Source organism: Apodemus sylvaticus, chromosome 1 (genome assembly GCF_947179515.1).
Source record: "Apodemus sylvaticus chromosome 1, mApoSyl1.1, whole genome shotgun sequence".
NCBI lineage: Eukaryota > Metazoa > Chordata > Mammalia > Rodentia > Muridae > Apodemus > Apodemus sylvaticus.
In genome coordinates this window covers 71,984,217-71,997,255 of record NC_067472.1, presented here as the reverse complement: position 1 = coordinate 71,997,255, position 13,039 = coordinate 71,984,217, and positions in this window count along the sequence as shown.

The following is a 13,039-nucleotide window of genomic DNA, read 5'->3' as shown; positions in this document are numbered from 1 at the left end:
GAGTGTGCCACAACAGCTGCTTTTGTCTCCACAGATCAAATGGGATAGCTCTCCAAAACAATCCAGAATAAATGACAGCAGTAATAACATGTGTGACTCAAAACGGAGCTCTAAGATGGGAAACAGCAGCCCCAGAATTTTGAAACAAATCAGCAAAATAAATATCTATTTTCAACTAAAGGGAAAATAAACAGTGGCTAGGAACATGGCAAGAAGTTCATTCCCACCCCACAGAGGCACAGAGGGGGAAGGCTGGGAGGCAGGGTCTCTAAACAGACGGCTTTAAAAAACCACCTGATCCTCTTATTTCGTACTATAAAACATAATGGCGATTTCATCAAGTTGGCAGGAAATCGTGAGCTAATAAAAGAGCCTTGTTACAAAGATAATAAGACAAAGTCATAAAAGACAGACTTGGGCTGAGGTCTGGCTCTCAGCCTCGCTCTGCAGCTCCACGGGGACACGGGGTCCATCAACTGAGTTAATCGTGTGGATGACCACAGATTTGTCCTTTCTTGCCTCTGCTCTTTCTTCACATTCCAAGGTGATTTTTGCCCAGAGCATGAGCCTCAGATGGCAGGCAGGAAGTAGACGGGGTGCGAGGATGGACTGTGCAGGCTTCTGGACTTGAGCCAGTGCCGTTCAGCTTGGGAAACAATGAAGACCCAGACATGCACCCCACGCCGGATCCCGCTCCCTCTGGGCTGAGTCACAAGCTATCAGCTGCGGGGTTTGCCCTCCTTCACTTGGGCCTCCTGCATCTTTTGCGGAGATTGACCCAGTAACATTGCGATTACCCAGAGTTCATCAGAAATGCAGGTTCTCAGGCACGCTCTAACCAAAAAAAAAAAAAAAAAAAAAAAAAGAAGAAGAAGAAGAAGAAGAAGAAGAAGAAGAAAATCCTTCCGGGGTGCCCAACAGGGATATCAGAAAGCCAGTACCATGCTTCCCCGAAGGGTCCTACAATGCATACTGCTTCGTTGCACAGTTACATAAACATGCTGCAGCATAGCTATGTTAATGTTTAATTTAGATTGCTGCCCCATTGATTCCACGTTGGCTCAAGCGAATGAGAGTTAGCCGGATTCATGGCTTTACCACACCACGGTCCAGTCGTTCTGAGCGTACAAGAATGACCACATCGGGGATGTTCACCTAATTAAGCACTTAGTCGAGAACCCGCTCCCTCTGGGCTGAGTCATTTGCTTCCTCCACTGAAGGAATGAGATCAAGCGAGGCAGTGAGCGTGGGTAATCCGTGCAGGAAGAACTCCTTGAAGGTGAGCCCGGGTTGATTGGCATTCAGTATTTACGGCAGTGAGAACGAGGGTGCAGTGGTCCCCCTTCAGATGACTCCAATACTCCCTTATAAACGCAAGGTGAGGGCTGGAGCCAAATGTCCCGGGGATGTGGGGTGTGGGGAACCCAGCAGGGCAAGAATCTTTGCTTCCCACGAGCAGCTGGGGTGCTAGGGCCCAGGATCTGTCATCTGTATGCACGGGGCTCACTGCAGCATGGTTTTGAGGAAGTGATTTGATGTGTCTAATTGTTTTTGGCGAGATAAGATCTCTCTGTTTTATCTCTAGGCACAAGACACCTTATTGACTGCACTGTTTTACGGGGTGGCCCATAATAGCATTGTTGGGGGGGGGGATGTCGGGTGAAGGCACTGGAGGGTGGAGAAACAAGAAATCAAATTTCTCACATGACAATAGCTTGAATCTCTTCTGAGCTTTTGCTTCCACCGAATATGGTGAACATTCTTTTCAGGCTGATTTCGTCAGCCACTGAAATGTGTTTGTTCAGCCAAGCTAACCAGTAGCTACGCATTCTAACAAATTCCCTACCCATCCGTTTCCTGAGAAGTCTGGACACTGCATACTGCCCCTGCTCAACACAGCCACTTCCCAGAAAAATCATTTTTGTGGCAACCCCTGCGCCGAAGACTTTATGTGTCATTTTTTTTCCGTCCAGCCATCTGCCTGTGTAGAGAGACATCCACGAGTCTTCTTCCTTGCCTGGCATAATTAAGAGATTCTCTCCTCTCAAATGTTGTGTTACATTTACATTCAAGTTTCTCTCTCTCTCTCTCTCTCTCTCTCTCTCTCTCTCTCTCTCTCTCTCTCTGCCCTTGCCCTCAAGGAATTGTGGGAATTCAAGTTAATAGGCTTTTAATGGTTCTGTGATAACTGTGATTATAAACTGTGAATCCGATCAGGGGAGCATCCAAGTTCAGCAGGATCTCAGGCAAAGACACCACCGCCGCTTCCGATTCTCGGTGGAGATTAGTTTTGTGTTCAGACACCACTACGCTTAGGAGAAAACAGGGTGCGGGGGAGGCAGGAGAGGAAAAAAATTAAAGGCGCCTCATTTGCTTTGCAATTGCTTTGATAACAATTTTAAAGCTTTTACACATTCTCCTTTTGATATGTGAGTGGTATTTAGAAACACATCCTGTTGCTAAAAATTAAATTTCAAAAGTCTACATGATTGTATCTCCTGCTTCCTTTTGGAGGGGAAGATGCTGGGTTTATTTAAAACACATGCGACATGTTGGACACACACTGCCTTCAACCCTTTGCTGCCAAATATTTAGAAATAAAAATTTACTGTGTTCTCTGAACATATAATTACTGCTTTGAGGCTAGTTAATGAAAATATACTTTTCTTTGAAACATGTCGGTCCTACTAAATGAGTCTGTCCTTGCGGTCCATGGATGAATCGATTGTGAGCCTCCTTGAAAAAAAGAGGCGTTGATCATTGCTGCCAGATGCCTCAGGAAAGCCTGCCAAGCTGGGGCTAGAAACAGAGCCTTAAGATAGCATGCACGTAATTATGCCATCAGCCAATTAGGGCTTCAGAGCAAATTATCTCTCCTTCTCATTGGCCAGAGCAGCTGTGACTTCTGCCTGGATAGCCCAGAGAATGTTTCAGCGAGGATCTCCTTCTTTGGCCAGTTATTGCTTATATCTGAAAAGGCCACAGATGGTCAGCTCTCTGTTTAAAAATAAAATAAAATAAAAATGTCTTGCTAAAGCACTTTAGCTCACTTTCCAGGAAAATCCCTACGGCCATCCTAGAGACCAGGCTGCTGTGGTGGTAAAATAGTCCTCCTGTTGGACTAGATCCAAGGGGCAAGGTCTCTGGAGAGATGGGGTTGCTCTCAGGAGGTGTTCTGGCCTGTTGTCTCCCCCTAAGGGAGGCAGAATCAAAGCTGAGCCAGGAAACAAAGGTGCATGGCACCAACAGTGTCAGTCATCAGGGCTCCAGTCGGGGACAAGGGGGCTGGGGATATGGTTCAGGCAGGAGAACTAGAACTCAGGCTCAGACTCCAGAACATACGTTAAAACTTCCAGGCATGATGATACAGGCTTGGAACCCCAGCAGCGAAGAAGCAGATACAGGCCAATCTCTGGGGCTCACTGGCCAGCCAGCCTGGCCTACTCAGTGAGTTCCTGGCTAGGAAGAAACTGATGTTGCCAGTCCCAGAGAAAAACAAACAAAAAACAAACAAAAACAAAACAGTGAATGGTGCTTAAGGAAAGAAAGACACTCAAGGATAACTTCTGGCCTCCACACAAATGTACATACACACACACACACACACACACACACACGCATGCACTCGCGCACTCAGTACAACCTCATCTGCACAAACATACACAAATACATACAAAAGAGGTGGGAACTAAATTCACTTCAACGTTAATAGGGATGTTTAGGACTGGAGAGACAATCAGTGGATAACAGTGGGTGATGGGGTTGTATGCGTGAGGACTTGCGTTTGAATCCCCAGAACACACACACACACACACACACACACACACACGCTGGCCATATGTGCCTGAAATTCCAGTTTTGGAGTGGTTGTATGTAGGTAGATCCCCTGGGGCTAGCTTAGTTGAAACCATGAGTTTCTGGTTCAATGAGAAAACCTGTCTGAAAGAAACAAGAGAGGGATATAAGCAGATGTGAAATGTCTTCCTACACATGTGGGAGCCTGTGAGTACACACACACACACACACACACACACACACACACACACAAGATATTTGGACAAGCTGTGGAAGGGGACAAGTCCTAGAAGGCAGGTTCATTTGTAATGAGCAAATAACACTATGGCTGGGACCCTCACCTCTCAAGGTTGGTGTGTGGTATATATGTCTCCCAGAGCCACCCGGTGTTTAGTGGTGCTGCCAGCCCTGGTCCCAGACTAAGAATTAAGAAACAACTATTGGCATCAAAGAGTAATGTGGTAGCAACAGCCCTCCAAAGCTGTAAGGACACCCATAGTGAATGGTCCAGCAATTCTTCCTCTGCAAATGTATTCCAAGAAAACAGCCGTGCACATGCATAGATTCCTCCCTAAGTATCCTCATTACAGTGTTCACTACAGAGTGGGGATGGGGCATAATTTAAATGCAGCTGAAAGCAGGACAGTCAGTCATGAAGAATATGAAAGAATGATGCAGAGAAATATACTTCAAGAGAAAGGTAGATACTTACATGAAGTGGTCTTTTAAAAAAAACTATATGCTCAGGATAATGGAAATTACATCAATATTTTATAATTGTCTTTTTTCTGCATTGGGTTTTCTCAATTTTCCATAATTAATATACATTGCTATTTGTGGTTAGAAACAATTTTTTTTTTTGGCTTTTTCGAGACAGAATTGCTCTGTGTAGTCCTGGCTGTCCTGGAACTCACTCTGTAGACCAGGCTGGCCTCAAACTCAGAAATCTGCCTGCCTCTGCCTCCCAGGTGCTGGAATTAAAGGCGTGCGCCGCCACCACCACCCAGCCAGAAACAAAATTTAAGGCTTTTTTTTTTTTAAGAGTAAGGATGACGCATGCCTTGTGTCACTTAAGAGCCAGGCGAGAACAAGACAAAGCTACAATGGGTGCCACCTCGATGGCAGGGCTGTCTACAGATGATACAGCAAAGTGTGTGAGGTACTAAAGAGGCCCTGTTCTCAAGGGCTCACAGCCTGACGGATGGCTCCACATTTTCTTGGAACCATTGTCATCCACCCTTGTGGTAAGCAGAGCAGCTCTCCTATCAGGCCCTTGGGGGCCACTTTAATTAAGCTTTGCATTATGGGACGTGAAATTGCATAAATGTCCCGTCTGCTGGGGCTTGATACTTGGCCCTGCACTCAACTTGGAAGAGGGAAGGAAGCCTTGGAGTCTAACAGTGGAGAATAACAGAGCTAGGTAAGATCTGTTAAGATCCCGGTAAAATCTCTAACCAGGAAGCCCAGACCTGCCAAGTTGTCTTCATGTGTTCCCCTGAACACAACTGTGAAACTCCAAATTTTCATTCTCAGGCATCATCAGCCCCCTAAAAGGCCAACTGAAGATATGTATGTTGTATACATCTCCCCTCCTGAGTTCTGAAATGTCCAGTGACCTTACTCTTTGAGTGTCCACAAGTAATTATGTACATAGGCCACCTGAATGATTCCTCCTTAAAGGGGAGATGCCAGGGACCAGATCTGAATTTAAGGAGGCAATTGTAGGAGGTAGAAGCAGAGGGATCCAAGGCCACTAGAGGCCACAGAGAGGGATACATGGGACTTGTAGTTCTGAGATCATCGTCTTCCTTGTCTTTCCACTGTCATTCTGTATGGTGTAGGTGTAGGTAGATGTACTCCTCCATCCAACTCCAACCCATCAGAGCATCATATTGTTCTGAGAAGAAGGCAGGGTCTAGAATGAGCACATGAATCAAACCTGGTTCCAGAACCCTTGATTTGAGCACAGTGAGAACCTTAGTCCTCGCTGAGAGATTTTAATCAGAATGTATAGACTGGTGTGTCTGTTGCCTTCCCACCTGTGAGCCAATCCTTGTCAAAATGAATGAGGATTCAAAGGACGCTGGGAGAGAAAGTGGTGAGGCCTTGCTGATGACAAGTAGAGAGAATTCTGGGGGTGAAGGGGCCCTCTCCAGCATCAGAAAGCCCTAATAGGGACCTGACTGAAGCCATCTAAGCCAGGGATACTTGTCTTTCCTCCAGTGTGACTTTCCCAGGCCTGCCTATCCACCATTGATGAGCACAGATCAGCCCTTAGCCTTGTTGTTGCCTCTCCAGGGCTGGGTGGTAGGTCTCAGTCCTGATTCTCCACAGGTTTGATGCTTGCAGAAACCTGAGCTCCTGCCTGTGGGAGTGAGCAAGAGGCTTAGGTTCCAGCTCCTTGTCCCCATTGGTACCCTCTACATATCTGAGTCTAACCCCAGTCTGCATACTCCAACTTGAACTTGATTCAATACACCTTGGCCTCTGTGGTATCTCCTCTTTCCCATTATTTGGGCTTTTCCTCCAGCTGGCACAGATAGCCTCAAATTTCCTCTCCCTCCTTGTCTGGAGAGATTTCCCTGGTGGTCATAGCATATGTTCATTCTTTTACTGTCAGGGCCCACCGAACCCTTTGGAGTGTGAAACCCATGTGCAATGACAGGTTCTTCAGTTCAGAGTTCTAGTCACAAGCCAAAGATTAAGCTTGGCTGAACCAGAGTGAAGAAAGAAGTGAGATTCACACATCTTTGTGAGAATATACACTGTAATCAGCTCTATACAAGGTCATCCTAGAAAGCAAGGACAAGCCAGATACCTCCCGGCTTTCTTCAGTGATGGACAGAAGCAATGGTGCAGATAATGCAGCCAAATGGTAGGAAATCCAAAAGCCATTTGTATTTGGCCTTAGGAGAAGTTTCTGTGCTTGTTTTGAGCATGGGTGTCTGTGAATCTCCCTGGAAGATCAATGTGCATATGCTGAGAGTGGGCTGAGCAGAGCCCCGGATGCAGGCTGAACTCTGGGAGACATCTCCCAGCCAGCAGCAAGGGCAGCAGAAGATGAAGAGGGCAGTTTAGAAGTTGTAATGGCTAACATTGATTGGCAATGTGACAGGATCTAGACTGGATTGAGATGGAAGACTAGTCCTCCAAGTGGGTGGAAACATTCCCTAGCTCGAGGTCCTACTCTGAATCAAAAGGAGAAAGTGCGCTAAGCACCAGCATTCACCACTTTTCTGACTGTGGACACAATGTGACCACGGTGCCTTCTTCCCTGTTTGCCATTCCTTCCCTGGGTAATGAAATCAGTCCTCAAACTAGGACTCAAGGTAATTCCTCCCCTTGGAGAGCTATTAGCTATTTTGTTGCAGCAATTAGAAAAGTAACCAAAACCTGGGTGGTTCTCCACCACCAGCACCACCCTTCCCTAGAATCTGTCATCTGCCTTGATCTTGGCTATAAAACTGAACCCTGCAGAAACTGTGGCCCAGGCTCCTCTGCCTTTTGGTCCTAAGTAGACTTGAAGCCTAGGAGAGAAGATGCAAAGTGAGAGAAGGGCTAGGCTATGTTTTCTCTGCTTCCTGTTTGCTACGATACCATCTTTCTATCTGTCTCTGTTTTCTTTTACTTCTTCCCCGGTCCTGGTTTTCACTCGGCTCCAGGGATACTATTCCTTCCCTATCCTTTAGTCCCAAGAATGGTGACAGAGCCTTACCATGCACATGGTCTCCTAACCTGCTCACATCTCTCTGAATCATTGCTCCATGAGAACATTTTCATGAAGCCATCTGGTCAAGCTCTCTTTTTTCCATCTGTAGCTCCACAGACACAGAGTAGGTCTGCAACAGGGGCTGGAGATGTGGGAGTGATGGACAGGTACCTAGGGGTCCTGCTCACAGAACAGCCCCTCACTGGCTGCTTCTTACCAAAGCAATAGCCTACCTTTGTTTAGTGGTCAGCCTGCCTGCATAGCCACACAGGGACGGTGAAGTGCACCCACCAGTATTGGACACCAACTCAGTGCCGCCCATGTGGTCATCCTGGATGACACAGCTCTGCAGACAGACAACTTCCCTAGGAAACAGTTTCCAGTTTGCAAAGGAGAATCACCTTCAAGAGCCTCCTCTTCGCTGCTGTTCTCTCAAGTCTGGAATTGGGAATTTAACAGCTGCACCTTTGGGTGATCAACAGCTCTGTTGATTTTTGACATTTGGCCTATTTTCCAGAATCATGATTCAAGTTCTTCTAGCTCTGTCTGTTTCTTATGTGGTTACAGCCTTAGCAGTCCATCTTTCCTTCCATCACAGTCTGATTATATTTCTCCTGTTGATGGACAAATATGGTCGTTTTTTAATGTCTTGTTTTTTATACCCAGTCTCATGTATCCCAGGCTAGTCTTAAGTTTACTAGGTTGCTGAGGATGACCCTGAACTCCTACTTCTACCTCCTAAATACTGGGATTACAGGCATGTGATAACTGGCCAAACCTGTCATTTTTTCTGGTAGTTCTTAATCCTAGTTATTGTCTAGTATTTTTCTATTCCTTTCTTACCATCATCTGTCCAGTTCCACATACCGAAGACATAGGTCAACCTCATGTCGCCTGCCTCCCCAACTCTCTAAGTCCTGCCATATCTTAGTCAGCTCCATGACTACCTCCCCCTGCATCCTGGATCCACACTGCCTCCCATTCAAACCACTCTACCCCATGGGCTCTGCTGATGCTTCCCAGTCTCTTCAGTGGCCTCAGTGGCTCTGAGTACTAAGACACAGTCCTTAATGTCGAGCCTGGCTATCCCACCTCACATCATCAGCCCTTGTACTCTGTGCTTCCTCCCCACACCATGCTGTGTGCACCACACAGCTCCTGCAGTCCTCTGCCGGTTCCCAAAGCCCACAGCACCCTTTTCCCTGCTCCACTCCCTGTTATCCTTCAGACACCACAGATAATTCCTACTCTCCTGGACTAGGTCAGGTCCCCAGGTAAGTAGAGAAACTAGAACCTTCCTGCAGAATACCCATCACAGTTTGTGAGGAGATATGCACCCCCAGTTCCCAGACAGTGATCTCTGTAAAGCAAGGACCATCCTTGGATTGGTGGTCACCATCACATCTCAGTGGCCTGGTGTATGGCAGCTTCTCAGTAATCCTGAGTGAGTAATGCATTGTCCATTGATAAAATGCCACAGACAAGGGAACTGCTGCTGCAGGCCTGTTAGTCAGCTACTCTGGAGGCTGAGAAAAAAAGAGACCACAGGCTCAGCTTGAGCCACACAGTGTGTCCAAGTGACTTAGCAAGACCTTGTCCCAGGATTAGAAAGGAAAGAGTGGAGCCGAGGCCTTGACTCAGTGGAAAAAGTCTTACCTAGCTTGTGCAAGGCCCTGGGTCCAATCGTCAGCACACCTAAAAAAGAGATACCTCAGAGAAAACTCGTGGCATGCTGGCTGTGCTATTTTCTCCTTTTTCCTTAGGAAAATTCTCCAAAATAGGAGTTTTCAAAGATGTAGACCATTGGTCTTCAACCTTCCTAATGCTTTGACCTTTTAATACAGTTCTCATGCTGTGGTGACCCTCAACTATAAAATTATTCTTATTGCTATTTCATAACTGCTATTTTGCTACTATTATGAGCCATAATGTACACATCTAATACGCATAATATCTGATATGCAGCCCCTATAAAAGGATCTTTCTACCCCCAAAGGGGTTGAGACTCACAGGTTGAGAACTGCTGTTGTGGATCCACAAGAACTAAAAGAACCAAGAAAAACAGCGGCTATATGACAAAGAGCAGTGGTTACATCCCAGATGTTGAGAGGACATTGATTAGGTGACCTGAACTTGAGATCTGGAGACACAAAATTCACAGGGGGGGGGGTAGATGGGGCCCAGTAGAGTCAAATGGAAGACCGCATGACAATCTTGACAATCTTCTGCAGGGCGGCTAAGCACAGCTCCTAGCCATCCCCCCCCACGCCCCCCCCCCCTGGCAGAGGAGCCAAAGTAGTAGAGAAGGGAGTTCTCAAAGCTACCTGTGGGCAGGCAAACTGCTCCTGTATTAGGGCAGATGAGGCCTGGTACACTGGCATGCCAATGCTGATGACTACATATTGGCATTCATACTTGGAAGAACCAAGTATGAACTGGGCGGGACACAGCATCCTTTCCGTCACCATACATGTCCTGAGAACCATACTTAATTCAGGGTCAGCAAAAGAACACAGACACAAAATGAAGGTGGTTGAGACCATGGACTCTATGTTGGGCCCTACTGTGTCTGTTTCAGTGTCTTACTGTGGTGGTAACATTGTATAAACCTAAGAGAATGTCTAGTTATCAGACGGGATCTGAGTTCTCTGCAAGAGAAAAAGGCACTGTTAAGCGCTGAGTCATCCCGGCAGTCCAATGATGTTGCTCACTACATCACGTATTTGTTGCTTAAAACACAATCAACGGCTTTCTTAAGAAAAGATTACTGGAGACAAGTATTTTGATGACTCAATTATGTTAAATAGTATTTACTTACTATTTTGAAGATCGTCAGATCCAATGGCCGTGCAAAAGTGTTCAGGATGGAGGCATGATGATATGTGTTACTTTGAAATGCTTGATAAATGAGCTTTATCATAGATATGTGAGAGAGTGTACTCATAAACAGTGGGCTGATTAGCTTTCTGTCAACTTGACACAGGCTCCGGTCATCTGGGAAGCGGGAACCCTACTAGAGAAAATGCCTCCAACAGGTTTGCCTCTGGGCAAGCCTGTTGCATGGTTTTTGTTTTGTGTTGTTTTAATTGATAGTTAATGTGGGAGGACCCAGCCCACTGTGGGCAGACTGACCCTTGGGCAGGTGGTCCTGGGGTATATAAGGAAGAAGACTAAGCGAACTGTGAGGAGCAAGCCAGTAGGCAGCATTCCTCTGTGGTCTCTTCAGCTTCTGCCTTGGCTGTACACCAAGCTTAAGCTGTAAGGTGAAGTAAACCCTTTCTTCCTCTTAGCTGCTATGGGTCAGTGTTTTATCACAACAACCGAAAGCCAACTAGGACAGACAGAAATTACATAACCAATGGCAAGAAACAAGCAAGAAAAGGAGAGGAAAACAGAGTGTGGTGCCTACCAAGACAGTCACAGTTATGAATCGCGAGTAATTTTCAGGTTCCCATTACTCTCACCTTCAGGTTCTTCTTGTAGATTTGTAATGTCACAAAATAAAACTGGAAACAGGAGTTTTGTAAGATTTCTCAGCAGCAACACAGAGAACTAAGAATAAGAGCAAGGGGACTGGGGGCGTGGCTGGAAGAATGGGGCGTGGCTGGAGGGATGGGGGCGTGGCTCAAAGGCAGAACAAGAGTTCTTGCAGAGTGCCTGCTGCAAAGTTCAATCCTTAGTACTGCCCAAAGCGGAAAAAATCAAGAAAAATATTTCCTTGCAGTATTCTAAATAAAGTAATTTGCCCACTCAGAATTCTATTCTCAGCTGTACAGTCTTCAAAATAGTAAGTAAATACATTCAACATAATTGAGACATCAAAATACTGTCTCCAGTAATCTTTTCTTTAAAAAGCCATTGAATGTGTTTTAAGCAACAAAGATGTGGTGTGGTGAGCAACAACAAAAAGTCTTGGGCTGCTGGGATGACTCAGTGCTTAATAGTGCCTGTCGCTCTTGCAGAGGACTCAGATCCAGTCCCCAGCACCCACATGCTGACTGGCAACTGTCTAACTCCAGTCCTAGAAGACCCAATGCCCTCTCTGACCCCCATAAAGACCAGGTCTTCATGTAGTATATATACATATATACAGGCCGAAAAATATACATAAAATAAGATAAATAAGTCTAAAAATACAAATTTAGGGGGGCATCCTGGAAGAATAGAGAAGAGGACATCAGCTATCCCAGGGAACACCCAGTAAGGGTGGGTGGCAGAATTCTGGGTGCGGGGTGGAGAAAGAGAAGCACCTTGTCCAGTTGACCTGATCCTGTTAAACATGAAGCTGAGTGTTGAGGTGAAAGACTGATGATCCACAGAGCCATCATATGAGAGCTGGTGCAGGAGAGGCTCCAGCATATACCAGTGATGGTCAAGGAAAGACAAGTCCAGGGCCCACGCCTCAGCTGGAACCCATATTTTCTATGATTATAATAAAACAGGTTTGGTACCAATGGTGGGTTGGAATTGGTCTCTGGGTAGAAGGAAAGATGTTGACTAGAGTCACATTCTTGCCTGACTAATATACCATGTCTAGAAGTCAAAAGAGAATATTTTTTTTTAAAAAATGTACAGATAAATCAAGAAATATCTTGCCGGGTGGTGGTACTTGGGAGGCAAAGGCAGTCAGATCTCTGAGTTCAAGGCCTGCCTGGTCAACAGAGTAAGTTCCAGGACAGCCAGGGCCACACACAGAAACCATGCTCAAGACACCCCCCCCCCAACTCCCAAAGTAAGGAAATGTGCGCTCAACGGAATGGAAAGCAGCAGGCATCACTGTCACATGACATGTCTATGTGACAGAAGTCACATAGAACCCAAATGTCAGCTGGCAAGTAAATGGGTACCCAAACTATGGTATAGCCATGTGATGGAATAGTATTTATTCAGCCTCAGAAACAGATGAGGGGCAGAAGAAATAGCAGAAAAGTGTTTGTGCAAACATGGGCACCCACATAAAAGCTGAGCACAGCAGCGTGTATCTATAACCCCGTTGCTAGGCAGTGGGAGACAGGTGGACCCTGAGAACTCATCATGCTAGTTCAAACAGCAAGCTCCAGGTTCAATGAGAATCCCTGTCTCAAAAAATAAAGCCAAGAGTCATTAAGGTGTTGGTCTCTGGCACACACACATACACACACACACACACACACACACACACACACACACACACTGAATGAAACTTTAACAGACATGCTACAAATTAGATGGGTTTTAGAAACACCCTAAGTAAAATAAACCAGTCATAAGAGGACATAGAGTATCTAGTTCCACTTTCTTCAGGTCTTTGGTGTAGCCAAATCCATAGAGACAGAAAGCAGAATTGGGACTGGGGAATTCATTTTTCATGGGCAGAATTTTGGTTTGGGAAGATGAGAAAGTTCTAGAAATGGATAGCAGCAGATAATTTCATGACACTGTGGATGTACTTAATGTGCTAAATTATCCACTAAAGATGACTAAGATGGCTTGAATGGCTTTTAAAAACAGGATGACATTTAAAGCTGTGAGAGCAATTGGCAGGAGAAACACAGT